The sequence below is a fragment of the Adiantum capillus-veneris genome, unplaced genomic scaffold, assembly GCF_014529385.1.
Source record: "Adiantum capillus-veneris isolate H3 unplaced genomic scaffold, ASM1452938v2 Hic_scaffold_364, whole genome shotgun sequence".
Taxonomy (NCBI): Eukaryota; Viridiplantae; Streptophyta; class Polypodiopsida; order Polypodiales; family Pteridaceae; genus Adiantum; species Adiantum capillus-veneris.
Genome location: NW_028221467.1, coordinates 86,403 through 114,141, shown reverse-complemented (window position 1 = coordinate 114,141; position 27,739 = coordinate 86,403). Strand labels below are relative to the sequence as shown.

Sequence of the window (27,739 nt, the reverse complement as noted above, 5' to 3'; positions counted from 1 at the left end):
GCCAGTGCTAACACCCCTTTATGTAGCCCTTGGTTCATAACCCCTAGCTTCTCTACGACATTCTTCCCAATTAATTGGTCATGCAGAGGTGTAATGGTCATGTCTGTAATGGTCATGTCTGTTGCTCAATCATGGATCTATCCCTTTTTGTAGCCCTTGGTGCACAACCCCTATGTTCCCTACGACATTCTTTCCAATAAGTCGGTCATGCAATTAACTTATGAATGAGGAGTAATTAACAAAGAGGAGAGGTGTTGTTGTAGCTTGTGTTGCCTACTGCTAGCCATGGCAGCCTCCTTTGCCCCATCCACATATACCACATTTTGCCCTTGTCCTTCCTCTTTCTTGCATTGGTGCTTTTCATTGTGGGTCTTGAATCACATGTAGACTTCCTCTCTCGAGATGTCCATGCCCTCTTAGCATTTATCCAGGTAATGCAGAACCCCACTTGAATCAGCTTCCAAGCAGTTCTTGAGAAAATTCATTTTTCCAAACATACAAAATTTCTTCCCAAGAGAAAATTTTAGAAAATTAGGTTTATATTTTGGGTATTTACACTATTTTAAGGAAACATTTCTCCTTTTCCCCTTGCCCTGAACCAGCATTTTTGAACGACACGATATGAAGTTGAGATTTATTTTTTCTGAACACTACTTCCAAGGGTTCCCTTTCATGACACACCATATGCCCATTATGACCTTTTCCAAATGCTAGCAAGGTAAGGACCACCACGCATACTATCACAATCAATGCAATATACCCTACACTCAACCCAATGTTGCTACTACTTTCACTATCACTATTGTCTGGGTCAAATTTTGCATACAGGTAAAATCATGACATCAAAAACTCATTGAGGTGAGGAAGTCACACACACACACACACACACACACACACACACACACATATATATATATATATATATATATATATATATATATATATATATATATAGAGAGAGAGAGAGAGAGATAGAGAGCCTTGCCTCTTGTCACATACACTGTACACGTCGCCAATCCATACCCTATGGGTAATACATACACGTTTATTGTTGTTGTGTAACCCGGCTTGTTGATCTCCAGCAACGGACTAAACGACCCGATGTCCACCCACGTGTTGTTCATGCTCACGTCAGAGCCTGCAGATTCCTCTTGTTGGCCATTTCTCCATGAGTTCTGTAGAAAGAACCACAAAGAGCATTGAGTTTTTCGACTGCGAGTTACTTGATTCAGAGGCACTTCGACGTAGACGAAAACCTTCGAGTAAGAGTTGTTGAGGGAGACTTCCTCTCTCCAGATGGCCATGCCCTCTTAGCATTTATCCACATAATGGAGAACCCCCACCTGAATCAGCTTCCAAGCACTGCTTGAGAAAAATTATTTTTCCAAACATACGAAATTTCTTCCCAAGAGAAAATTTTAGAGAATCAAGTTTAGTTTTTTTATTTTTACACTCTCTTTTGGAGCGGAATTTCTCCTTTTCCCCTTGCCCTTAACCGACATTTTTGAAATTGAAAACGACACAATATTAAGTTGAGACATATTTTTCATGAACAATACTTCCAAGGGTTCCCTTTCATGACACACCATGTGCCCATTATGACCTTTCACAGATGCTAGCAAGGCAAGGACCTGTTGAGAGAGAAAGAGAGAGCACAGAAATAGAACCCCAAAGTGTGTAGAATACACACATGAGATGATGTATATATAAAGGGGACCTGAGTGCCATATATACAGAAGCCATATATTGAGTAGCTTCACATATATGATCTATATACACCCACCGTTATATTATAAAAATCATTGAATATACAAATGTTCACGATGAGCTACATCCCTCCTTTTACAATGAATATTTTATGAGGAGCTACATCACTCCTTTTACAATGAATGTTTTATGAGGAGTTACATTACTCCTATCCTATCAAATACAATAATGAATACAAAGGTTCAGTAAAGAGGTGTAAAGGCTATCGATTAGCTCGTAATCAGAAGTGTCTCCATGAATCTGCTATGTAGCTTGTCATCACTATCGCATCACCAAACATATCTTCATGTTGTCATCAATATGGCATCACTAAACATGTCTTCATAAATCTTTTATTGTCACCAAGTTTGTCTTCATGAAATCAATTCTTTGATCAATCCTACATAGATCATAGACTCAAAAAACATAGTCATCAAAATTATTAGCATCGCTAGTGAAATAATTACGTTCACAATGCCATAAGAGATGGTTTGCAATGCCACTCTTTTGACGACATATATACGCACGATAACATATGTGGACATAAAGTATGAACATAAAAAGTACAAGATGCATGATACGTGATGCAAATGACATGTGTATATACTACATAAAACGACATTTATCAACGTAGTGGTATCAATGAGTATCATCAAAGTATTTATAAAATATCATCATCGTATCAATAAAAATGAATAAATCATCATCATATCAATGAAAAGCATCATAGAATAATCATTGTATCAACGAAACAACATCATGGTATCACCGAGAATAACCATGATATCAACGAAACAATATCATGATATCACCAAGAATAATCATTGTGTCAACGAAACAACACCATGGCATCACCTAGAATAACCATGGTATCAACGAAACAACATCATGGTATGACCGAGAATAACCATGGTATCAACGAAACATCATCATGGTATCAACGAAAATCACCATGGAATCAACGAAATATCATCATGGCATCACCGAGAATAACCATGGTATCAACGAAATATCATCATGGCATCACCAAGAATAACCATGGTATCAACGAAAATCACCATGACCAAAGAACTAACAAAACATCATCATGGTACCATCAAAATCACTATGGTATCAACTAGAAATTATCAATAAAACGACGTAAACTATATCTCTAGAAGAATAATTATACGAGAATCAATGAACGAGTATATCATATAACAAAAGATCATGTACCAACAATAGCTCGATAGAATTTGGACGATCATCAACGGCTCGATTGAATCGAAACGATATGTAACTGGCTTCTTCAGCAAAGTTACGTCAGTAACAAATGTATAATTGACGAAGAGAAAATATAATTGAGAAGTTTTCTAGTATGACAAAAAATCAAAAGCAAAAACTAAAGTTTGCTTTTCAAACATATTCGCAGTACGAGAACGATAACCCAAAATCGGTGCAGAATTTAGAGAAAGTTTCTTTTGCAAAGTTGTACATCGCATCAATTCCGATGGCTCAAGCAAATAGTTTCTGCAACATTGTTTTCAATTAGGAGAAAAAACAAAAAACAAAAAAAAACGAAAGTTGCTTTCCAGGTATGTACGCAGTCTGCCAACGATAACTCAAAATCACTGCAGAATTTGAAAAAAAAAACTTTCTTCTTTAAAGTTATAGACCACATCAATTCCAATGCCTCGTGCGGGTAGTTTCTACAAAATCATTTTTAATCAGGAAAAATCAAAATAAAAAAGCGAAGTTGCTTTTTAGGCATGTACGCACTCCGAGAACAATAACTCCAAATCGGTGCAGAATTTGAAAAAACTTTCTTCTGCAAAGTTGTAGAGTACATCGATTCCAATGCCTTTGGTGGGTAGTTTCTACAAAATCATTTTTAATCAGGAAAAAAAAAAAGCAAAATTGCTTTTTAGACATGTACGCAGTCCGCGAATGATAACTCAAAATCAGTGCTGAATTTCAAAAAACTTTCTCCTGCATAGTTGTAGCCCGCATTAAGAGAGAGAGAGAGAGAGAGAGAGAGAGAGAGAGAGAGAGAGAGAGAGAGAGAGAGAGAGAGAGAGAGAGAGAAAGAGTGATATCCTTGCCTCTTTTCATATATATTGTATACGTCGCCAATCCATACCCTATGGCCAATACATACACCTTTTTAGTCCTTGTGTACACTAGCTTGTTGAGCTCCAGCAATGGACTAAACAACCGATGTGCATACACGTGCGGTTCATGCTCACATCAGAACCTGCAGATTCCTGCTATTCTGTCATTTTTATAGAAAGGACCACAAAGACCATTGAGTTTTCTGACTAGGAGTTACCTGATCCGGTGGCACTTGGACAAAGACAAAAACCTCCGAGTAGGAGTTGTTGAGGGAGACTCCCTCTCTCCAGATGGCCATGCCCTCTTAGCATTTCTCCACATAATGCAGAACCCCCACGTGAATCAGCTTCCAAGCAGTGCTTGAGAAAAATCATTTTTCCAAACATACAAAATTTCTTCCCAAGAGGAAATTTTAGAAAATTAGGTTTAGTTTTTGGGTTTTTACACTCTGTTTTGGGGCAGAATTTCTCCTTTTACCCTTGCCCTTAACCAACATTTTTGAAATTGAAAACGACACGATATTAAGCTGAGACATATTTTTCCCGAACAATAGTTCCAACGGTTCCCTTTCATGACACACCATGTGCCCATTATGACCTTTTGCAAATGCTAGCAAGGTGAGGACCACCATGCACAGTATCACAATCAACGCAATATACCTTGCACCCATCGATGCTACTACTTTCACTATCACCGTTGTCTGTGTCAAATTCTACACACTCCAAGTACAATCATGACATCAGAAATTCCTTAGGGTGAGAAAGACACACACACGCAGATATATATATATATATATATATATGTATATATATATATATATATATATATATATATATGTATATATATATATGTATATATATATATGTATATATATATATATATATATATATATATATATATATATGTATATATATATATAGAGAGAGAGAGAGAGAGAAAGAGAGATCCTTGCCTCTTTTCACATACACTGTATATGTCCCCAATCCATACCCTATGGCCAATACATACACCTTTACTGTCGTTGTGTACCCTAGCTTGTTGAGCTCCAACAATGGACTAAACGACCCGATGTCCACCCACATGCGGTGCATGCTCATGTCATAACCTGCAGATTCCTACTATTGGCCAGTTCTCTGTCAGTTCTATACAAAGAACCACAAAGAGCATTGAGTTTTCCGACTGCGAGTTACCTGATCTACTGGGACTTGGATGTAGACAAAAATTTCCGAGTAGGAGTTGTTGAGGGAGACTCCCTCGCTCCAGATGGCCATGCCCTCTTATCATTTCTCCACATAATGCAGAACCCCCACCTGAATCATCTTCCAAGCAGTGCTTGTGAAAAATCATTTTTCCAAACATACAAAATTTCTTTCCAAGAGGAAATTTTAGAAAATTAGGTTTAGTTTTTGGGTTTTTTCACTCTATTTTGGGGAGGAATTTCTCCTTTTACCCTTGCCCTCAACGGGCATTTTTGAAATTGAAAACGACAGGATATGCCGAGACATATTTTTCCCAAACACTACTACTAAGGGTTCCCTTTCATGGCACACCATGTGCCCATTATGACCTTTTTCAGATGCTAGCAGGGCGAGGACCACCATGCACAATATCACAATCAATGCAATATACCCTGCACTCAACCCAATGCCACTACTACTTTCACTATCACCGTCGTCTCTGTCAAATATTGCACACATGTACAATCATGACATAAGAAATTCTTGGGTTGAGTGCAAGGTATATTGTAGTGATTGTGATAGTGTGCATGGTGGTCCTCGCCCTGCTAGCATCTATAAAAGGTCAGTTATGTAGAAAGAACCACAAAGAGCATTGAGTTTTCCAACTGCGAGTTTCCTGATCCGGTTGCACTTCGACGTAGACGAAAAGCTCAAGTAGGAGTTGTTGAGGGAGATAGTAGAAGACAATGGGGTCGAAAGCGGGAATGAGGGTTCCAGCAGATAGGGACAGATCCGACAAAACAGCCGTTGTGGCAGACACCCACTACAAGAGGCTATTCATATTAGCGACGCTCAAAAAAAATTTCCCGGCGTCGCTATGAGCGTCGCAAATTTACAAGTAAATTTGCGACGCTCATAGCGACGCCGGCTGGGTAAAAAAAATAACAGAGAGCGCCCAAAAACTCAGATCTCAGATCTGAGTTTTTCGGGGCCCTCAAGCAAGGAGCAGGTAACGCTCTCCCTCTCTCTCTATCTCTCTCTCTTTCTTCTCCACACACACACACACACACACACGAGGAGAGGAAGGAGAGCCAGGTATGCTCCTTCCCTCTCCTCACTCTCATGTTCCCTTCCCCTCTTTCTCTCTCCCTCTCTCTCTCTTTCTCTCTCTCTCTCACACACACACACATAGTGTTTTTGAGAGAGAGAGAGAGAGAGAGAAAGAGTACAAACATAAACAAAAACGCACACACACATACATAAACAAAGAATGCACACACACATTGAGAGAGGAAAAGAGAGAGAGAGCATGCATAAACAAAAAACGCACACATTGAGAGAGGAAAAGAGAGAGAGAACATGCATAAACAAAAAACGCACACATTGAGAGAAAAAAAGAGAGAGAAAACATGCATAAACAAAAAAAACGCACACACATTGAGAGAGAAAGAGAGAGAAACTAATTTAACGTCGTAGGAAACTAATTCAAATTAAAAGACCTAAATATCTAGCCGTCGAGGAGTTGAACTCAAGACCTATTATTCAAGAGGGAAATGGCATAACCCATCTATCATACTTGGCATGGGTGATAGAAAGGTTATACCATTTATCTCTTTTTCTTGGCACACACATCCACACACGTGCACACACACAAGAAGAAGAGAGTTATAACGTCGTAGGAAACTATCCTAAAAGACGTTAAAGATTAGGTTAGATGTAGACTTACGTTAAATTAGATTTAGGTTTATTTAAGTTAAATTAGATTAGATTTACGTTTATTTACGCTAGATTTAGATTTACGTTATATTAGATTAGATTTAGGTCTCCATAGACTGCGATGCCTGCATGAAGCGGGTGAAGAAAGCCCTTAATGGAATATAGGGTATTGCTGCCTTCACTCATGGTGGGCTCCGTCGATCCAAAAGTACTGGTGAAATGTCCTCAGAAGATATGGAAGAAGGTGGATCTTCAAGGCGGCAAGAGTCACTACATCCCCGAAAATGACCATCTAGACAACCTCTAGTCATTCAACAGCAACTTCACAGTTAGTAACAAGAGCAAGAACGGTCCAAAGGGCCAATTGCTGTTGTCAGATGTGGATGGAGATGAGGCAGCGTCACCGCCGAAAGTTAACTCTCACATCTTTAGTGATGAGAATGCCAACTCTTGCCGAGTTATGTGAAAAATTATGTGTTAAATCAGTTTTAAGGTTCTTATAATCCCTGTTAGTTTAGAGAGAGAGAGAGAGAGATAAGACGAAGAATGCCAATAGAATATTAAATTTGTTGTCCAGGTTATAAGATTTTTATCCTCATTATGAGTAGTGACGAGGATGTGGGATCGTCCAACCGAAACACCTATCTCTCAACGAGGGTCTTATGTCCTTATAATCAATGCAAGCATGCTGTGCGACGGACAAGACGTGTTTCTTTGCAGCACGTTCGCGAATTTGGCGAGTTCGATCCATCTATTATAGATCGAGTTGTTGCCAATTATAACTCGTCGGACTCTGACGCTGGCCAACAAGCAGCGATCTTGCAACCCAATAGACGTGTTCGCAGGCCCTTTGGTCAAGCAGCATATGTGAGTCCACAAGATGTAGCCTCTGACAGCTCGGGGGATGATCATGTAGAGCACATTCCCAACGAGGCAATGTTTGAGCCCGAGATTGATGAAATGATCGAGACGATCATGGATTCAGAAAGGCTTATCTATGATGATATGAAAAGTGAAGCCGATACGCCATTATATAATGGAGCACGTATGTCTAGATTGAAAGCACTCCTGGTTTTTCTCAACATGCAGGCAAAGTTTGGATGGAGTGACACTAGCGTCACAGTGATTTTCAGGTGATCTATTACAATTAGTTTACTTTAATAAAAATCTAAATGTATAATGATCTGATAGATTTTTACACGACTGTATCGTATCTTTATGTTGTGTAGATTGCTTAAAGAGCACATACTACCAGCTGACAATGTGATGCCAGATTCCCGAGATGAAGCAAGAAAGATTTTGCGAAACTTGGGGATGGATTACAATTCTATCCACGCTTTTCCTAATGACTGCATTCTTTTCAGAGGGGAATACATAGACATGGAGAAGTGTCCGAAATGTGATTCCGAAAGATATCGAGTAGATCTCCACGGGACAAAAATTCCACAAAAGGTTTTGCGACATTTTCCTCAGCTTCCTCGTATCAAGCATTTCTTCGAATGTAAGTCCATGGCCGCCCTAGCATCATGGCATGAGGATAATAAATCTTCGGATGGTGTGCTACGAATTCCTGCAAATTGCGCAGCCTGGAAACATATAGATGGAACATGGTCGGATTTTGCCAGGGAAGCTCGAAATTTGCGCTTAGGCCTGGCTATGGATGGCGTAAATCCATTTGGTCAAATATCAACATCTTACAGTGTATGGCCCGTTGTCATCGTCAACTACAACATTCCCCCGTGGTTGACTACGAAGAAGGGGCACCTATGGCTAAGCTTGATTGTGCCAGGGCGATATAAAGTGGAGAATATGGATGTGTATCTTCGTCCACTATTGGAAGAGCTACAACAATTGTGGATTGGCATAGAGGTGGTGGATATGAGCCGACACACAGGACGACGGAATGCTTTGATCAGAGGCATTCTAATGTGGACCATGCATGACTATCCCTGGCTAACAGAATGCTCAAGTGATCTATTGACACTCCTCACTCATACATTGTAAATCTTGTTTTTTCCCATAGTTGATCTATTATCATGTGTATACATGCACGGCTTCAAACAAGCGGATATAGAGCATGTGTCACATGTGGACCTAGACTGAATGCACGTAGGGCGCCCTCACTGAAGAAGCAAATCTACGAAGGTCATCAAGCGTATCTTCCAGAGAATCATGTGTTACGCAACGGCTTTTTGGGAAGAGAGCCACCAAGGATGTCTGCACAAGCATGGTTTGAGCAGAAGGAGATGTGCGATGACGGATTGCCTCCAGGGATGAAGAGACTATCTCTATGGTACGAGTTACCATACTGGCCCCGACTCATGATCAATCACTTGCTCGATCCAATGCACATATTCAAGAATGTGGGTAATCTACTATGGGACCATCTGACCGGCAAGAAAGATACTTTGGGAGCCAGAGTTGACCTTAGAAATGTGGATCGTATGGAGCAATATTGGCCGCAAACAGCGTCTGATGGATTGATAAAACTCCCTAAAGCACCATGGATTTTCACAGGAGCCCAAGAACGCAAAGTAAAAGAGACCATTTGATCTTTGCGGACCCCCACTGGCGTAATGCACTCGCTCCGAACGTGTTTTACTAAAGAAGGAAAGCTTACCAGTTTGAAGTCACACGATTGGCATTAAATGTGTCAGGTAAGTTCATAGTGGACTTTAATATCATTGCATAAAATGTGGACTTTAATATCATTGCTGCACATACTTTACAGTTTATTTTATCGGTTGCCATTGAGGGATGTTCGTCTCTCGACATCCGTAACACAATCTACAAACTTGCAAAGCTGGTGCAATGGATCTCACAAAAGGAGATCAACGTAGACTCCATACCATTCGCCAAACTAAATGCTGTGGAGCTTGTGTGCATGTTTGAGAAACATTTTCCTACTACCATGCTAACCATTCAGGTGCATCTTCTTGTTCACATAGTTGATGACGTGGAAATAGCTGGCACAGTTCATTCCAGATGAATGTTCTTCTTAGAACGTTTCATGAAAACTCTTAAGGAATATGTGCGTCAAAAGGCACGTCCGGAGGGTAGCATGGCAGAAGGTTGGTTGGTATCAAAGTCCCTAGTGTACATTGTAGAGTGGCTAGACGGATTTGATAAAGCCCGGGACACGCGATGGCGAACCATAGATGATGAGCGCATATCTGGGATTGTCATGTGCAATCTCGGTGTTGAGAAGAAGATGACGGAAGATCTAGAGGCTAAAATCAACCGATTTTGCATGCTTCACAATCCAGTGATGCAAAAGTGGATTTCACAATATGAGGATGCAAAGCAAGAGCGACAAAGTGCACGAATCGAGTGGAGACGGGGAAGACGACCACCGATGCACTATCCGACGGTTCTGGAGAGCCTACCAACATTCATGAGCTTAAGATGGTTGCATAGCCAATTGAAAAGCGCACAACAATGCGGTGACGAAGTGACTGAGGAAGAGTGGGAGTACTCTCCGGGTTGCGCGACCAAGGTAAGTTTGCAATGTACGACTAGCTAGTGACTTTATTTCTAAACGTTTGAACGGCTACTCATAATCTTTGTTCGTTGTAGTATAAGTCATACACAGCAGCATGGTGTAAAGGTCAACATTTTAGGGTGGAACGGATCGACAAAAAGCGTTTTACTCAAGATTGTGGAATCATGGCAAAATTTGAACAGTCTAGTCGACGACGTTCCTCTGATGCATATCCTGTGGTGGCGGAACTCACTTACTTCGGCACGCTACAAGAGATTTTGAGGATCGATTACAGAGGATTTTTTGTCGACTTGTTCGACATGCAATGGTTCAAGATAATCATGGAGGGTCTCAACGCTACTGTGCGTAGAGGAGAGTCTGGTTTTCTTGAGGTGGATTCTACTAAGAAATGGACTGACCTAAGAGACACTTTCGTACTACCCGAGCATTGTGAACAAGTAAGTATGTAAATAGTTAACATCCCCCTTTTACAAGTTATGTGCTTGAAAGCTCTCATGTAAGTTATGTGGCTCTGGCAAGTAATATTTCATCCTACAAAGTCTACATCAAACTGGTGGTACGTCATAGAGGTAGCCCCTCGTAGTGCAAGGACGTATGAAGGCTACCATGTGCCAATCACAACGGCATCAATGGAGGAGATCAGAGAAGATGCTCAATCAGAAGCTGCTGCGGTGGTGCCAGACGAGCATCAAGATGCTACTACTCTATATGGGGTGCATGTAGAGGAGCTACAAATTGAAACAGAGGATATGTGTTTAAACAGAGAGCTCTATATAGATATAGGAAGTTATGCTGAGTTATGCGAATATGAGAGAGAGATCTCTTAAAGCCACAAATATTGTATTTGAACAATTTTGCTCCGTGTTGTAAAAGCTCTGGCTCTCTAAGTACCTTCCATGGTATATAACGCTCTTTTCTACTCGCGCTCACATCTTTTGATTGAAAATTCTGAGTTTTCGACTTGCCTCTTCTATCACTCAATTCATAGCGTCATTGTATTTATATGCGTCATTACGTCATTGTATTTAATGGTCTTTACGTCATTGTCTGCTCTATTCATTCAATATTAAGTTTTAATATTCGTGTATTTAATGCAGGTATGGATGATGAGGAGTTTCTTTCTTCTTTGTCACCGCAGCAGAGACAGTGGTACGTAGAGCGTCATCGCTCTGGCGCATCATCGCGCGTTCCTACTCCATCCGCATCTCCCTCTCTTTCGGAGCATTCGGCGCGCTCCGAAGATTCGGTGTCGACGAGACGATCTTCACACTCGTCTAGACACCGGCGCTCTAGTGGTGGCGGTGCGGTTGTTGTGGAGATTCCGCCGCCGATGCCTCCACACCGCCTCATGTTCGACGAGGCTCTTTACCCTCCCCTTCTTTGCCCACCCCCACACCAGCCACAGCATCGCCATCTACGCCAGGTTTTGCGCGGCTGACTGTTCCTAGCAGCTACACACCTCTACCTACTCCGCTAGGAGCCACCCCACTCGACACTCCTCGCTTCGGGGCCCAAACGCCGGTGGAGACACCTGACGTTCGTACCCCCATCGACACGCCGCTAGAGACCCCTGCCGGGACACCCAGGTTCACGCGTCACCGGCCAGAGGGCTTGCCTTACTCCATCGACTTCAGCGGCGGCATCATCATGGATGATGACGGCAAGAAGGTGATCTCGCGCATGCGTGGTCTTTGCTCTCAGCTGTTTAGACACTATATACTAAACAAATGGAGTGAAGTACCAAGTGATTTAAAAGCCAGAGTCATCAGTATACTTCATGATGAGTTTCCCGTTCCAACACGGGATCAGCGCTTCAATGAACACCTCATGAAGATTCGAATGCGCGAATACTGCAAACACAAGCGTTCCGAAGTGCAAAAATCAATCAAGCATGGGTGGAACAGGCCAGATTGGCTGGCCAAAGAAGATTGGAAGAATGCAAAGAAAACAGTGCGCGAGAATCCCGACAAGTGGAAGCAACAAAAGGATGCAACCAGAGCGCGAGTAGAGGCAGGGAGCTCGCACCACTTGGGGAGCGGTGGATGGGCATCATTTGAGGCTGATTTTGTAAGTGTTTTCGCATTGCTCTTTATGTTCGATAGTTTAGGGTTTATGAGTTTTTTAATTCTAACATAATGAAATCTTTGTATGTTTTGACAGTGGTCGATGACAGGACGTGATCCCACACCGTACGAGCATGAGTACGCAGGCAGGAAGGGCTTAAACGCCCTAATGGACATTCTCAGTTCTCGCGGCGGCATGGTTAGTATTAGGGTTTACTCTTTTCTATTTTTTGTATTGTTTTATAAATGTCGTTATATGTTTATACTTATTGAAAGCTGTCTTATTGTCTTTTTTTGCAGAATCCGACAGATACGCCGCTTGGACGCGATGAGACGTCTGACTAGACGACGTCAATTTATCCGTACCTATATAGCATTAGTTTAGGGTTTCTCATAGCTTATGTATCATGAGACGGATTTTATACGTCTTTTTGAACCATGTATATTATTACATTTGTCACCGCAGTTCATTTTGCCAATCAATTCTTTATGCCTATGATGTACAATTGTCATTATTACATTTGCCAATCAATTCATTTTGCCTATGATGTGTACAATTGTCAATTTTACGCTTGAAAATTTTGCAAACAATGCGTCTTGTCGGTGACTATTTTGGGTCTATTATCTACCCTTGCACTTTTTTTAAAAAGTGAATCAAGTACAATATGGTTGATGGGTGGCAGGGCATTCAATGCCCTGTCACCAAAAAAAATTTCTCTTGGGCGTCGCTATAACCGTAGCTATTTATGGCTCTGTAGCGTCGCTATGAGCGTCGCTATAGACTTCTGTGTAAACGTCGCTATAACCGTCGCTATGAGCGTCTCTATATAGCGACGCATATAGCGACGCCTATAGCGACGCATATAGCGACACTCTCGTAGCGACGCTATTAGCGACGGTTTTAGCGACGCCGGGGGTTATAAAAACCCAGTGTATTTCCGTCGCTAACAGCGTCACAAGAGCACACAACCTCTTGTAGTGACCTTGCCATTGCTAGCTGATGGCACCGTCCGTGTGTCGTCGACTGCTGTTGCTGCCACCAATAGAAGCTGTAGGAAAATGCAAGAAAGAGAAGGCCAAGGGCAAAATGTGGAGCCCCCTTCCTCCTCTTAATTCCAGTTCGGAGTTGCACATTGATGAGCCTTTTAATTTGAATGTGTACCTCCATGGCTCCCTTGCACCAAAGCTTGTGGATCTCTCATCCCCAGCCTCAGCTACATGACACCAATATTTTGTGGTAGCTTGAAAATTTGTCGTCTCTCTCTCTCTCTCTCTCTCTCTCTCTCTCTCTCTCTCTCTCTCTCTCTCTCTCTCTCTCTCTCTCTCTCTCTCTCTCTCTCTCTCTCTCTCACGCGCACACACACACACACACACATACACACACACACACACATAATCACACACACACACACACACACACACACACACACACACACACACACACACACACAGTGCCAATGCCCCATGAGGCCCAATCCCATTAGAGCTTGGAGCATTGTCACACACACATAGTACATTTCTTCTATTCTGTAATCACAACTTGGGAGCAAAGAGAAAAAGAGAGCAATTACCTTTCTACACATCCCAGGAAATAGGGAAGGTAGCATCGAATGCACATGTAGCCCTTGCTGGAGAGAGAGAGAGAGGATTGTCAAGAGAGAAGTGAGAGAACACACGACAGAGTGATGGCGGTGGTGGCCTAGGTGAATTGAGACGTAGCAAATGCAGGCTCCCATCCGTAGTAGGCAAAGGAGAAGAAGCTAGAGCATGTTCCCATGAATAGGAGATCAATCATGTAGACATTAAGTGGGTGTAGTGTTCGGAAAAAATGTGTTTCAATTTAATATCGTGCCATTTTCAATTTCAAAAATTATTGTTGAGAGCAAGGGGAAAAGGAGAAATTCCGTCTCAAAATAGAGAAAAATAGTGTAAAAACTTGAAAAACAAATCTAATTTCCTGAAAATTTTCCTCCTGCCAAATTCAAGAGAAGGAATTTTGTACGTCTGGTTATGCACAGCAAAAAGGCATAGATTATGAAGAGACTTTTTCTCCCACATGTCGTATGACTACTATGCATTTTCTATGTGCATTGGCAGCTCATTTTGGTTGGGATGTACATCAATCAGACATTGTTACTACTTTCTTGAATGGTGACATATTTGAGGAAGTTTATGTAACGCAGCCTTGCGGTTTTGTCATAAAAGTACAAGAGGACAAAGTGTGCAAATGTAACAAGGCTTTGTATGGGTTGAAGCAATCTCCTCGTGCTTGGTATGAGAAAGCTGACACTCATTTGGTCAAACAAGGCTTTCATAACAGTCCAACAGAAAGAACATTGTATGTGAAGCGTGAGGGTGATGTACTTCTCATTGTGGTTCTTTATGTTGATGATTTGTTGATCACTGGACCAAATGAGAGACACATTGCTGAATTTAAGTCTGATTTGAATGCTACTTTCAAGATGAAAGATTTGGGGCTGTTGCATCATTATTTGGGTATACAGTTTAAGTAGTGTGATGGTGGTATTGCCTTGTGTCAGAAAAGTTACATAGAGACATTGCTATGTAAGTTTGGACTTGAGGATTGCAAACCTATTGCCACTCCCATGGAAACAGGTTTGAAGTTGAGTCTACATGATGCTGGTGATCCTGCTGATGTCACTCTTCACCAAACTGTTGTTGGCTGCCTCATTTATGTATGCAAAACGAGGCCGGATATTCATTTTGCAATCTCACAGGCAGCAGATTTATGCATAGCCTTGGGTCTAAGCATTGGCAGGCTGTCAAGAGGATTTTCCGCTACCTTAGTGGAACTTTACACCTTGGCTTGTTTTATTCCAAGCTGGGATCATTGCCACCAGACTTACATGCTTTTTCGGAATCATATTGGGCTGGTTGTTTTGACATGCGAGTGTCCACAAGTGGTTTTTGTTTCATGCTTGGCAGCTCATGTATATCATGGTTGAGCAAGAAGCAACCTACTGTGGCCATTTTGAGTTGTGAGGCTGAGTACAGGGAAGTCTTCACAGCTACGGTTGAGTGTGTATGGCTCAGACGCCTTATGGCTGATTTGGGTGTTGGACAGGACATTGCCAACACTATCTACACTGACAGTCAGAGCGCATTGGTAGTTGCGAGGAACCCAGTTTTTCATGCTAGCACAAAGCACATTGAGGTGAATTACCACTATGTCAGGGAGAGGCTCTCAGCAGGAGAGATCAGCTTGGCTTATGTGCCAACACAGGACAACCTTGCAGATCTTTTCACAAAGGCATTGTCTCGTGAGAAGCTTGAAGCTTTCCGCAAAGCTTTGGGCTTACTCCCCTTTGTGGACTGATCATGTCCTCAGGGCATGGCACTTCCCTTTACTCATGTGCCAGCTCTCGTTCACCACATCACTTCAGGGGGGATTTAATTTGTTACCATATACATGTGGTAGTGATGTGTGTGAACACACTAGGACCTCCGGGGTATTTTTTCCCTCTTTAGGAGGTTTTTTCCCCCGTGCATTGTATATACGCCCATCACTCTAGGGCTATCTATCTTTCCATTGCACACTAAGTAACACACTCTCTATTGTGTGCCTTGAGCTTCCTTTGTCTTCTCCAAGCTGTGTGTGTTTCTCTACAACCCTAATTCCAACAAACAAAACCACAACATCAAAAGCTTAATCATGACAAGTTCTCAAAAGCATAACCATAACATCAACTCCAAACCATAGGCACAATTGCATAACCATAACCATAACCATAATCTAATTGCCAAACCATAACTATCACATGATTGCCATACGATCACTGAAAACCATAACCATAACTTGATTGTCAAACCCTAACCATACCATGATTACCATACCATCATTGCAAAACCATAACCATAACTTTATTACCAAACCATGACCAAAATCTCCTATACAGGTTCAGAACAAAATCAGGGTACTGAATGGAAATTGAAGACAGAATACACAGAGAAACACAAAATCTTCATAGCCATAGTCTTGCAATCATCATCTTCACATGTACGGAAATTATTCTGAATCTGTAATGAGATGATGCATTGCCTTAATGGTTGATTTAGTTGTTATTCCCACTCCCCTATGCCTCAATAACATGAATCAAGCACTAAAATCATGCTTAATCAAAACCTCAAACTTTTATAATGACTTTATGCAAATTTTGCAATCGATGCATACACAATCATAGCCCATATCGGTGCTCTTTAAGTAGCAAATATGGCATTTTTAGCAAATGATGGAAAGGACTATTTAGCTCTCACGGTAATAAATACCCAATGAAGCTCATCCACTAGTGCATGACAACATTTGACAGTCAAAGTAAGCCTCAAAACAGACCATGACCATTCACAAACCAAACATTTTTAAGTTATTCCATGGCCATTCACCCAAAATCTATGTAAAATTTAGGATATTTAGCATACATATCAAAAAAGAAAGAGATTTTACCATGAAGTGCACACAATTCTCTTTTTCGATAATCAAATGTTGGCTCTAAAAGTGCAACTCAAAATGCGTCTAAGCCTTGATTAAATAGAATGGCTCTTTATTTCAAGAATTTTTATGGTTTTTGAAAGTTAACTTCAATCATGAGCATTCATTCAAATTTTAATGCATCTGAAATGAACATTTGTTACACCAACCAACATATATAACTGTCAAGTCTTGTGCTGCAGTCCATAGGGAGGTGGGAATCATCTCTTGATGAGAGTAATTTTTTTATTTTTTTTAAAAAAATATTTTATCTTTTAATTATTTCTGTTTCTGCTCTCTGCATAGCCTTAGTGGCGTCAGTCCATCTGTGGCGAATTAAGGGACACACACACACACACACACACAGGGACAGAGAGAGAGAGAGAGGGAGAGAGAGAGAGAGAGAGAGAGAGAGAGAGAGAGAGAGAGAGCGAAATCGGCTCTTTAAAAAAACCCTAGAAGCTAGCGATGGCGTAGCATCTTCACCCCTGCGCTCGCCCATTTCCCAATGAGATGACCTCGCCGCTCGTCTCACCCACCCTCAACCCCGACTCGAGAACCCCCAACATTTGGACGTCAAGTGGACTTCCACACCACACTCTAGTGCACCTTAACTCCACGGCCGACCACGCAAGTGGAGTTAATGAGATTCACCTACTGGGTAATCCTCACTTCAACCACTTGGGGCCTTTTCACTACGACGACGACCAACTGTTGCATGAAACTATAAGCAAGCTTCAAGTAGCGAGGCAGGCGAGGCAAGATGCCGTGTTCTACACATAGTCACCCACTGCCAACACACCAACATGGTTACATATTGGGGTTGGTGAAGGCAGTGCCACTGCATCCGCCTTTACTGTTGCCGCTGAGTCTCAACCAGGAGGAAGCATAGACCATCATGCAGGAGGCACTGGCAAGACTCCAAATGGTAAGACTCTGGTCATTTTACCTGCTATTCAAGTTTGCAAAACCTAGAACAATATAGAGAGCAGATCCCTCATAGGCCCCTAGCCGGACCTCGTCCACCTACCGAAGTGCTAAGAGGTTGGATTAGGAATCAATGGGGGGAAATAGAGGCGCAAGTAGATACCATTCAGGCCCTACCCAAAAACCAGTGCGTCTTCATTTTCAAGAACGCAGACATGGCCTTTAGGGTATTAAGCTCGGGACAATGGCTTCTACGCTCCTCCCTCCTCTGCATGTTCAAATGGCACAAGGAATACAACACTGAGAGAGACGCACTATAACACTTCCCGGTTTGGGCGGAGTTCCCTAACCTGCCCCTGCACTTTCATAATCACCCGAAGGCGATAGGTACACAACTTGTAAAGGTCCTAGGAGGCTGCCCACATGGAGAATACATCCCCTCTTGGCACCCACAAGCCCTGATAGAGATTGACATCTCTGAGGAACTCCCTCAAGCAATGATGATCGCCCTAGATGATGGTGAAGTCTTTGAACAACCCTTGATCTACAAGTACTTACCAAATGCATGTTCTCACTGTGGAATGAAAGGGCACTTCATTCGAGACTCCTCGATCAAAAACCCTTAACCAAAAATGACCTGAAAGGTCAATGAAAAAAGGGAGAGTCGGAAACAAGAGCGACCGCCAGCAGTCTCCTAGTAGAACAATACAACCCCACGGCCAACTGCAGAAAATCCTTCAAATGATAGAGCTAAACCTAGACAGGCCAACAGGTATGCGCTCCTTGCCTCACTTCCCGAATGGGAAGATTCAGAGGTAGCAGATTCCAGTGGGCAGGACTCAGAGGAGGAGCAAGACACAGAATCACAGCTTGGAGAGCAAGTCAACAAATCAGACAGAGGCTCTGCCATTGAACTCAACAAAGAATCTAGTAGATAGAGCCCAACAAGGAGAATGTGGGCCCCTAGACATGCAAGATGTATAGAAGCAGACCCCTCCCCAATCGAAGTGCAAAAGATAATAAGAAGAGTCATAACTCAGTAACCCAGCCCTCACCAAGGGCCCAGATAAATATCATGAAAGACAAAAGAAGTAATAAATGAAGCTAATGTTGTGGAATATGAAGGGGTTGACCGACCCCAAGAAAGCAAAGAAGATCAAAGCTTGGACTCAGAATTACCCTGTAGATGTGATTGGGCTACAGGAAGTCAAAATTACAAGGCAAGATCTAGAGCAGAGGCTTCAATTGATCCAAGGAGCTTCAGTGGTTCCACTGTTCGTACAACAGAGGGTCAAGAGGAACAGCCTTGGACATTCCTCTGAACTGGAAAATTAATTAAACATTGTCGTCAAGAGGAGAGTATTGGGTTGCACTCTACATTGAGGCTCCCATGAGCTTCTCTTGGTTTCAATTTATGCAGGGGGCTCGGTTAAAGACAGGACCAAGCTGTGGAGACAAATCGCTCAGATCAAGGAACAGACCATTCTAATGGGGGACTTTAATACGGTAGAGTCTATGGAGGATAGGTACCTTATGAAGGGGAAAATAGTGGGGAATACCGAGAAACAAGGATGGGTAAACCTTAAGGATCAGCTAGACCTATGGGACATAGGAACACAAGGAGAATTCACCTGGCAAAATTACTCGAGAGGGAGCCTTGCTCGAAAGGCTAGACTTGACAGATGTTACGTTAGTACTCCTCTGGCTAGACAATTTAACAGGGTCAAAGTGTCTAATAGAACCACCTCCTGTGCGTCAGACCACTACCTATTAGTCATCACTCTGGACAACAAATGCAACAAGATAAGGAACCACTGGTTCCACACAGACCCATCGTTGTTTCGGTTAGGGGAGGTCCAGAAAACCATAAAAGCTATTTGGGTGCAAGCTTTCTCTAAGGGAACCACACCAACAAAAGCTTGGAAGATGGCGGTCGCCAACACTCAACACTCCCTGATCTCTTTTAGGAGAAAGGTGACAGAGATTCAAAGAAAAAGGAAGGACTCTATCTATAATGAACTTATATAACTAGAAGCCTGTAGTAAGGAGGGGCTGGAAGTGCAGAACAAAATAACCACCCTTCGACATCAACTCAAGACTGAAGAAGAAATAACACTGCAGCACACCAAAGCATTTATTCGAGAATGGCGGATAGGGAAAGTAGAAGTCTCAGAACGAAACATCAAATAGAACTGATCCCGATGCTAGTAGGGGCTAGAGGGAATGCCACATCTGAGGAGGAAAACCTAGAAGTGGCCAGAGATCACTACGCTCAGTTATTTACCCCTCCAGAAGTTCATGATGAGTCAGTCATGCTGGCAAGAAGTATTATTAGGAACTGTAGGAAACGAGTGACTCCTCCTCATCTGAGTACCCAGCTAGACTGAGAGCTGTCTTTAGGAGAAATTAAAAGGGCCTTATATGCTCTTAAACTAAAGAAAACATCTGACATTGATGGCCTCCCTGTTGAGTTCTACCAAATGTTTAGGATGTCTTAGCACCTATCCTCCTCATAGTTTGGCAAGAAGTTGTTAAGCATGGAGCCCTACCGATTCAATTCAACACTCTGATAATCAAGCTGCTTCATAAAAAAGTCCCTAAGGAAATACTATCAAGCTTGAGACCGTTGACAATGCTAAATGCCTCATACAAAATTTTTGCCAAAGCCATAGCTCTCAGAATTTCCCTGGCTCTTGTTGAATGGTTGAGCTCCACGCAAAAATGATTCATCAAAGGATGTCGGCTCGTGCAAGCTGTGATAGCAATGTGGGAAGGAATAGACTATGCTGAAGAATCATCACAAGACTACATCTTCATCAAAGTCGACTTTGACAAAGCTTATGATAGACAAGAATGGTCGTTTATTTTGGAATGTCTAACTATGATGGGGTTTGGGCCCAGGATTGTAAGGTTTGTGAAAACTCTGCTAGGTAATGCCCAAGCCCAAGTAGCTATTAACAATGGATTGTCAGAAGTGTTCCTCCTTAGTAGATCGGTCAGGCAGAGACGTCCTCTCGCTCCTCTGTTATTTTCCACTTCAACTGACTCCCTGAATTGGTTGGTAAAAGAACGAATGCAACAAGGTAGCCTCATAGGAATCAAGATGCTAACGGGAACCAGCAATGTCTATCTCAATTTGTCGACGACACTAATGGACTGATGCAAAATGACGATACCTCTCTGAAATCCTTTTGGGAATGTCTCAATACCTTCTGCACAGCCTCAGGGTCCAAAATCATCCACGCCAAAATAGGGGTTAGAGCCTCAACGTTCCCGCTGCCTAGGTGGGTGGAAGAGCAAGGATGCGCAATCATCCAGGATAGAGTCATTTTCAGACAGCTAGGGATACCCTTTGGATTCAAGATTTCAATGGCTCAAAGGTGGCAGTGGGTCATGGACATTTTCCACAACTAGCTCAACAGATGGTTGGGTTTTCAAGCTAACTTGGTTGGTAGGATAGTAGTTATAAAGCACTACATCTCTGGGTATGTTCTCTTCTTTCTATCATGTTGGAGACTCCCTAACTGTCAATTAAAAGACCTAACCAAAATTTGTAGGAACTTTCTATCGTCTGGGGATCCCCATAAAAAAGGGCTAGCTAAGGTTACCTGGGAAGTTTGTTGTCTTCCTAAAGAACAAGGGGTACTTGGCCTCACCAGATTTAAATTATGGGTAGACAAACTAGTTGTAAAGCTCATCCTCAAATCAATGGAGAATCCTGATGAGGAATGGGCCGTGTTATTATTTTGGGAAAATCCATAAATTCCATTTTAGAGGGAATAAGGGAACCACTAACATACCTTGGTTTACGGTATTCTTTGGACCCCTAGAAGTTGTATCTAAGGGGTCGGACCCTGTGGAATGCTTGGAACAGATACAGAAGCCTAATTAGAACCAACTGGGAATCGACATACATCAGACAGATTAGGTCTTTTGAATCAATGTGGTGGTCCCTCCCCCCTATCCCCCAGCTGAAACAGAGATAGCTAAGGTCAGCAAAAAGACTACACAATAAAGGTATTATCACCTGGAAAGATGTAAGGAATACAACTGAGCACAAGTGGAAGAATGAAATCAAACTCCTAGGAAGGTACCACCGGCAACCATGGGAGCTCACCCTTATCCAGTCTAGGACTGCCACATTCCCAAAATAGAAGGAGTGGGCACTCTCTGAACAACCTATCCAGTCATCCAAAGCACTATACTGGGTAGGATGGGGGGCCCTCGCCAACCCTCCCAACTGCCCACCAACCCTAAAAGAACCTATCCATGTCACTCTCGATAGAAAATGGCACCTATCCCTTGACAAAAGATAGTGGAACTTCAAATTTAAAACCCTTTGGCATCAAGATACACCAGCCAAACAATCGCTACTACTATGGCTCATCATGCACAAAGCAGTATGGACAGGCTACATAATGATCCATGCAGGCATGGGGGATGGGCACTGGAGGAGATGTAACGGAAATGATAAAGACATCCCCCACCTCTTCATTAATTGTCCTGCTATAACGCAGCACCCATTGAGTCTTGGGTGTGTGTGTGCAAGGATGTAAGGTGATTTTGGGGTTATGCAAGGCAAAGCACGGGTGGGTCTAGTGATTGCAAGCGAGCGCGTGTGTGCGTTCTTTCAGCTTGAAAACAGCAAGTCTTGGCGGGTAGTGAAGGTGAGGCCGAGAGCCAATTGTTAGGAAAAGTAAATGACAATTCTCTCAATCCCTCTCAACACATTGATGCCCCATGCTCATGATCCTTTGAGGAATAACACATTCCCCTATTCTCGAGTTTTAACTCCCAACGTCACTCAAAAATCAATTCAGGTAAAAAAATCATCCCATCCATGGCACTCTTGATTTTTTTCAGTCAATTAAGGCCCAATGCATTATCAATTGACCTCAAAAATCCAAACTTATCGCCCAATCCCTCACTTAATTATGCAAAATCACCTATATTTTGGTCTCAATTTCATTCCAATGCACAATGCCAAAATGAATTATTTACGAACCTTAATTATGCTGCCAATTATACATGACTCCACTAATGATGCAAGCTAAAAATTAATTCAATGGTGATTTTGGACCAAGCTTTACACAATGTAGCTCCAATTTTCAATCATTGCAATTCGGTTCCTCATATCGCATATCCTCACTCAAAACAAATTAACACACAACATGGTCAATTCAAACCCGATTTCTTTTTCTTTTTTTTTTAAATAGCAAAATTAATTGCTCATATCTCATTTCTCTAATCATCCAACCCAAATTTGTCTTTTGGATTTACGAAGATTCATGCTTGTGTTTATGGAAACTCATGAATGCACAACTTAATGAAATTTTCTACCATATCAAATTGGCATACATATCAATGGTAACAAAATCATCCTCAATTGTATACAATTGAGTTATACCAAGTCATTTGATCATACACACCAATCTTTTAGGTCTTCCAATCATCATGATTAGTGGTGACACCAATCATTCATTTTCTCATTGGATAGATCATGCTATTGCATAGGTACACACATTAGTGCATTTTTTTCATGTTCATCAAATTGATTCATCATTAGCATGGAAATAAACTAAAAATATACACAAGTGAGTACCAATTGAGTGATTTATCTCAATTTCCCAAGCCAATTGTGACACACATATCAACTATTTGGCCAAATTAATCATCATAACTGGTTTTAAAAATACCAATTATTCATTCAAGGATTGGATTGCACATGCCATTGAGTAGGCACACACACCCAAATTTAGGCCAAAAATTTATGAAAAAATTACATCAATTCCACATTGCAATGCTCAAATTGCAAACTCAATCAAGCATAAGTGAATGCATGCATGCTTAATTTCTAAAAATTAGCACTATTTTACCCCAATCAAGCAATGCACACACTCAAAAGTTTACCACAAATGATCAAATTTGGCTCAATTGGGAATGCATTTAGGCTTACACCTAATGATTGCACACACTTTTTATGAACATTTCACAATCAAAAATTATTTAGGTGCCCAATTGACCATCAATCATAGAAAATCAAGTGGTCTTGGAACATTTCACAATCAAAAATAATTTAGGTGCCCTAATTGACCATCAATCATAGAAAATCAAGTGGTCTTGGATAGGCACACACACTCAATTTTTGCCCAAATTTTTGGCAATTAGGCTTATCCAATGATTGAATTAGCCTAGCATACACATCAATTACATGTTCGCATACTCATAAATCATCAGTTCCATCAAATTTCATGTATGCACACATTCAAGATTAGGTGCACACGAACTTGAAATTTTTCACAGTTTTTTTCCCTCTTTGGTGCATGCATACACACAATGATTTTTATGCACACACATGAATTCTTGATGAGAGTTAAGCATTATTTTGATACACACAAAGTTCATTAGTCAAAATTTGACTATCAATCTCATTCCAAGTGCATCAAATTAGGTGCAAAGTGTAGGTCAATTTATGTTACACACCTAATTTTAGCAAATAATTAGCACATTAAACCTCATTAATCAATCAAGAATTGACATAATTAACAAGTGAGTGCACTTACATTGTAATTAAACTCTAAACTATTCCTTTGCTCCATGCAAAGATTCATTATTGCACACACAAGTGTGTGCACCATCAAATCGGCTCCAAACTTGACCATTTGTAGGTCAAAATTCAAACACTCAAATCATCAAAGTAGGCATAAATTAGCACAATTAACTTGATTATAGTGATGATTCCACCTCTTATAAGGGGATTTAACATACTTTACACTTCAAATGTTAGTGGTTAGGTTAGGAAGGTTAGTCAAAATTAGTAAAAATTAGCATGAAAGTCCAATTAGCATGGAAACGAAGCGAAATTAGCAAGGGTTAGTATGAAGTTAGTAAAATTGGGGTTGTAATTGGGGGTTTGGGGTATTCATAACTCAACATTAGCATCAATTTATTGCACAAAAATCATCAAATCACACCAAAAATTGAGTTACACAAAAAATTAGTAATGAAGTTACTCTATTCTAAACATCCTAAACTCACTAGCTTAGGTTATCGATCCCATGAAAGGGCGCCAAATGTAGGGAGGCGTTGTAGCACGACCTAATCGCAACCCACACAAAATTATCAAATACGTGGATCGGCAACCCGGCTAGGGCATGGAAGCACGAGCATCGGATGAATGGAAATAGAGAATTCAAGAGATCACCTCTCCATTGCAAGTAGAGATTAGCCATGGCAAGAATAACTCGAAACCTACTCTAATCACTAATCTATCAATCTCCTACACACATCAAGTCCACCGAAGTCTGACTTACCATAGACTAGAAACCCCAAGCACACTAATGATATGCACATGTCAATCACGACACTTCATCAATAGCTATACACACGAGGTGCATAGTGCTAAATCTTCATAAAACCTATCTACAAACAAGCAAACAATAGGGCACACACACTAATTACAAAGATTAAGACCCAAATTAATCAACCTAATTAGTGATGCTAAATATCACAAATCGAATGCTTATGGAAGACTAGGAGTGGTTAACAGCAAGAAGTGCATACATCTCTCAAATCTAGAATCATGAAAGTGTAATATTACTTCATGACAAGATGAAATGTAGAGAAGAAGTAGAAAAATGAGAAAATAAGGATTAGATTTATCGAGAAGAGCTTACTCTAATTACAGTGGTTAGCACTAGCCTCTCAAGCATAGATATTAAGCTCAAGGCTAGGCCATAGAGTGAACACTCCAGAGAGACGGAGCTCTCAAAAGTGGATACTCAAGAGTGGAACCTCGAGAATCAAGCCTCCTTGCATAACGGCTTCCTTTTAAGGGCTTCCCCCACATCCCTTCTAATATGGGTTTAAGCTTGAGCCTCTAGGCTAGCATATACAACTTTGGAACTCCAAAAGAGCCCGAGACTTATACAAAGTGAGTGGGAAGTATTGAGTCACATCCATAGCATATCTCCTGATTGATGCATATTCGGTGTAGCCTCTGTTAGCCGCTGCTAACACCCCTTTTTGTAGACCTTGGTTCACAACCCCTATGTTCCCTACGACATTCTTCCCCATTAGTTGGTCATGCGGTTAACTTATGCATGAGGAGTAATTAACAAAGAGCAGAGGTGTAATAATGATGTATGTTGCTCCATCGTGGATCTGTCCCTTTTTGTAGCCCTTAGTTCACAACCCCTACGTTCCGTACAACATTCTTCCCAATTAGTTGGTTATGCAGTTAACTTATGAATGAGGAGTAATTAACAAAGAGCAGAGGTGTTGTTGTAGCTTGCATTCCCTACTGCTAGCCATGGAAGCCTCCTTTGCCCCATCCACATATACCACATTTTGCCCTTGGTCTTCCTCTTTCTTGCATTGGTGCTTTTGATTGTGGGTCTTGAATCACATGTAGACTCCCTCTCTCCAGATGGCCATGCCCTCTTAGCATTTATCCACATAATGCAAAACCCCCACTTGAATCAGCTTCCAAGCAGTGCTTGAGAAAATTCATTTTTCCAAACATACAAAATTTCTTCCCAAGAGAAAATTTTAGAAAATATAGTTTAGTTTTTGGGTTTTTACGCTCTATCTTGGGGAAAATTTTCTCATTTTCCCCTTGCCCTCAACCAGCATTTTTGAAATTGAAAACGACACGATATTAAGCTGAGATTTATGTTTTTCGAACACTACTTCCAAGGGTTCCCTTTCATGACAGACCATGTGCCCATTATAACCTTTTACAGATGTAGCAAGGTGAGGACCACCACGCATACTATCAGAATCACGCAATATACCCTACACTCAACCCAATGGTGCTACTACTTTCACTGTCACTGTTGTCTGTGTCAAATTCTGCATACAGGTAAAATCATGACATCAAAAATTCCTTGGGGTGAGGAAGACACACACACACACACACACACACACACACACACACACACACATATATATATATATATATATATATATATATATATATATATATATATATATATATATATATATATATATATATATATATATATATATATATATAGAGAGAGAGAGAGAGAGAGAGAGACAGAGAGAGAGACCCTTGCCTCTTGTCACATACAGTGTATACGTGCCAATCCATACCCTATGGCTAATACATACACGTTTACTGTTGTTGTGTACCCTGGCTTGTTGAGTTCTAGTAACGGACTAAACGACCCGATGTTCACCCACGTGTTGTTCATGCTCACATCGAAACGTGCGCATTCATGTTGTTGACCATTTCTCCGTGAGTTTTGTAGAATGAACCACAAAGAGCATTGAGTTTTTCGACTGCGAGTTACCTGATTTAGTGGCACTTTGACGTAGACAAAAACCTCCAAGTAAGAGTTGTTGAGGGAGACTCCCTCTCTCGAGATGGCGATGCCCTCTTAGCATTTCTCCACATAATGCAGAAGCCCCACCTGAATCGGCTTCCAAGTAGTGCTTGAGAAAAATTGTTTTTTCAAACATACAAAATTTCTTTCCAAGAGGAAGTTTTACAAAATTAGGTTTAGTTTTTTGGTTTTTACACTCTATTTTGGGGCGGAATTTTTCCTTTTCCCCTTGCCCTTAACGGACATTTTTGAAATTGAAAAGGACAGGATATTAAGATGAGACATATTTTTCCGGAACACTACTTCCAAGGGTTCCCTTTCATGACACACCATGTGCCCATTATGACCTTTTGCAGATGCTAGCAAGGCGAGGACCACCATGCACACTATCACAATCAACGTGATATACCCTGCACCCATCACTATCACCGTCGTCTGTATCTGCACATAAGTACAATCATGACATCAGAAATTCCTTGGGGTGAGGAAGACACATATCAAGAGAGAGAGAGAGAGAGAGAGAGAGAGAGAGAGATCCTTGCCTCTGTCACATACACTGTATACGTCACCAATCCATACCCTATGGCCAATACATACACCTTTTCTGTCATTGTGTACCCTAGCTTGTTGAGCTCCAGCAATAGACTAAATGACCCAATGTCCACCCATGTGCAGTTCAT

At 41.4% G+C, this 27,739-nt stretch overlaps 1 pseudogene; it reads right to left on the bottom strand.

Annotated features, from left to right (window-relative positions):
• Positions 1-4,417: 4,417 nt before the first annotated feature.
• LOC147416921 (uncharacterized) lies at positions 4,418-27,739 on the bottom strand (annotated as a pseudogene).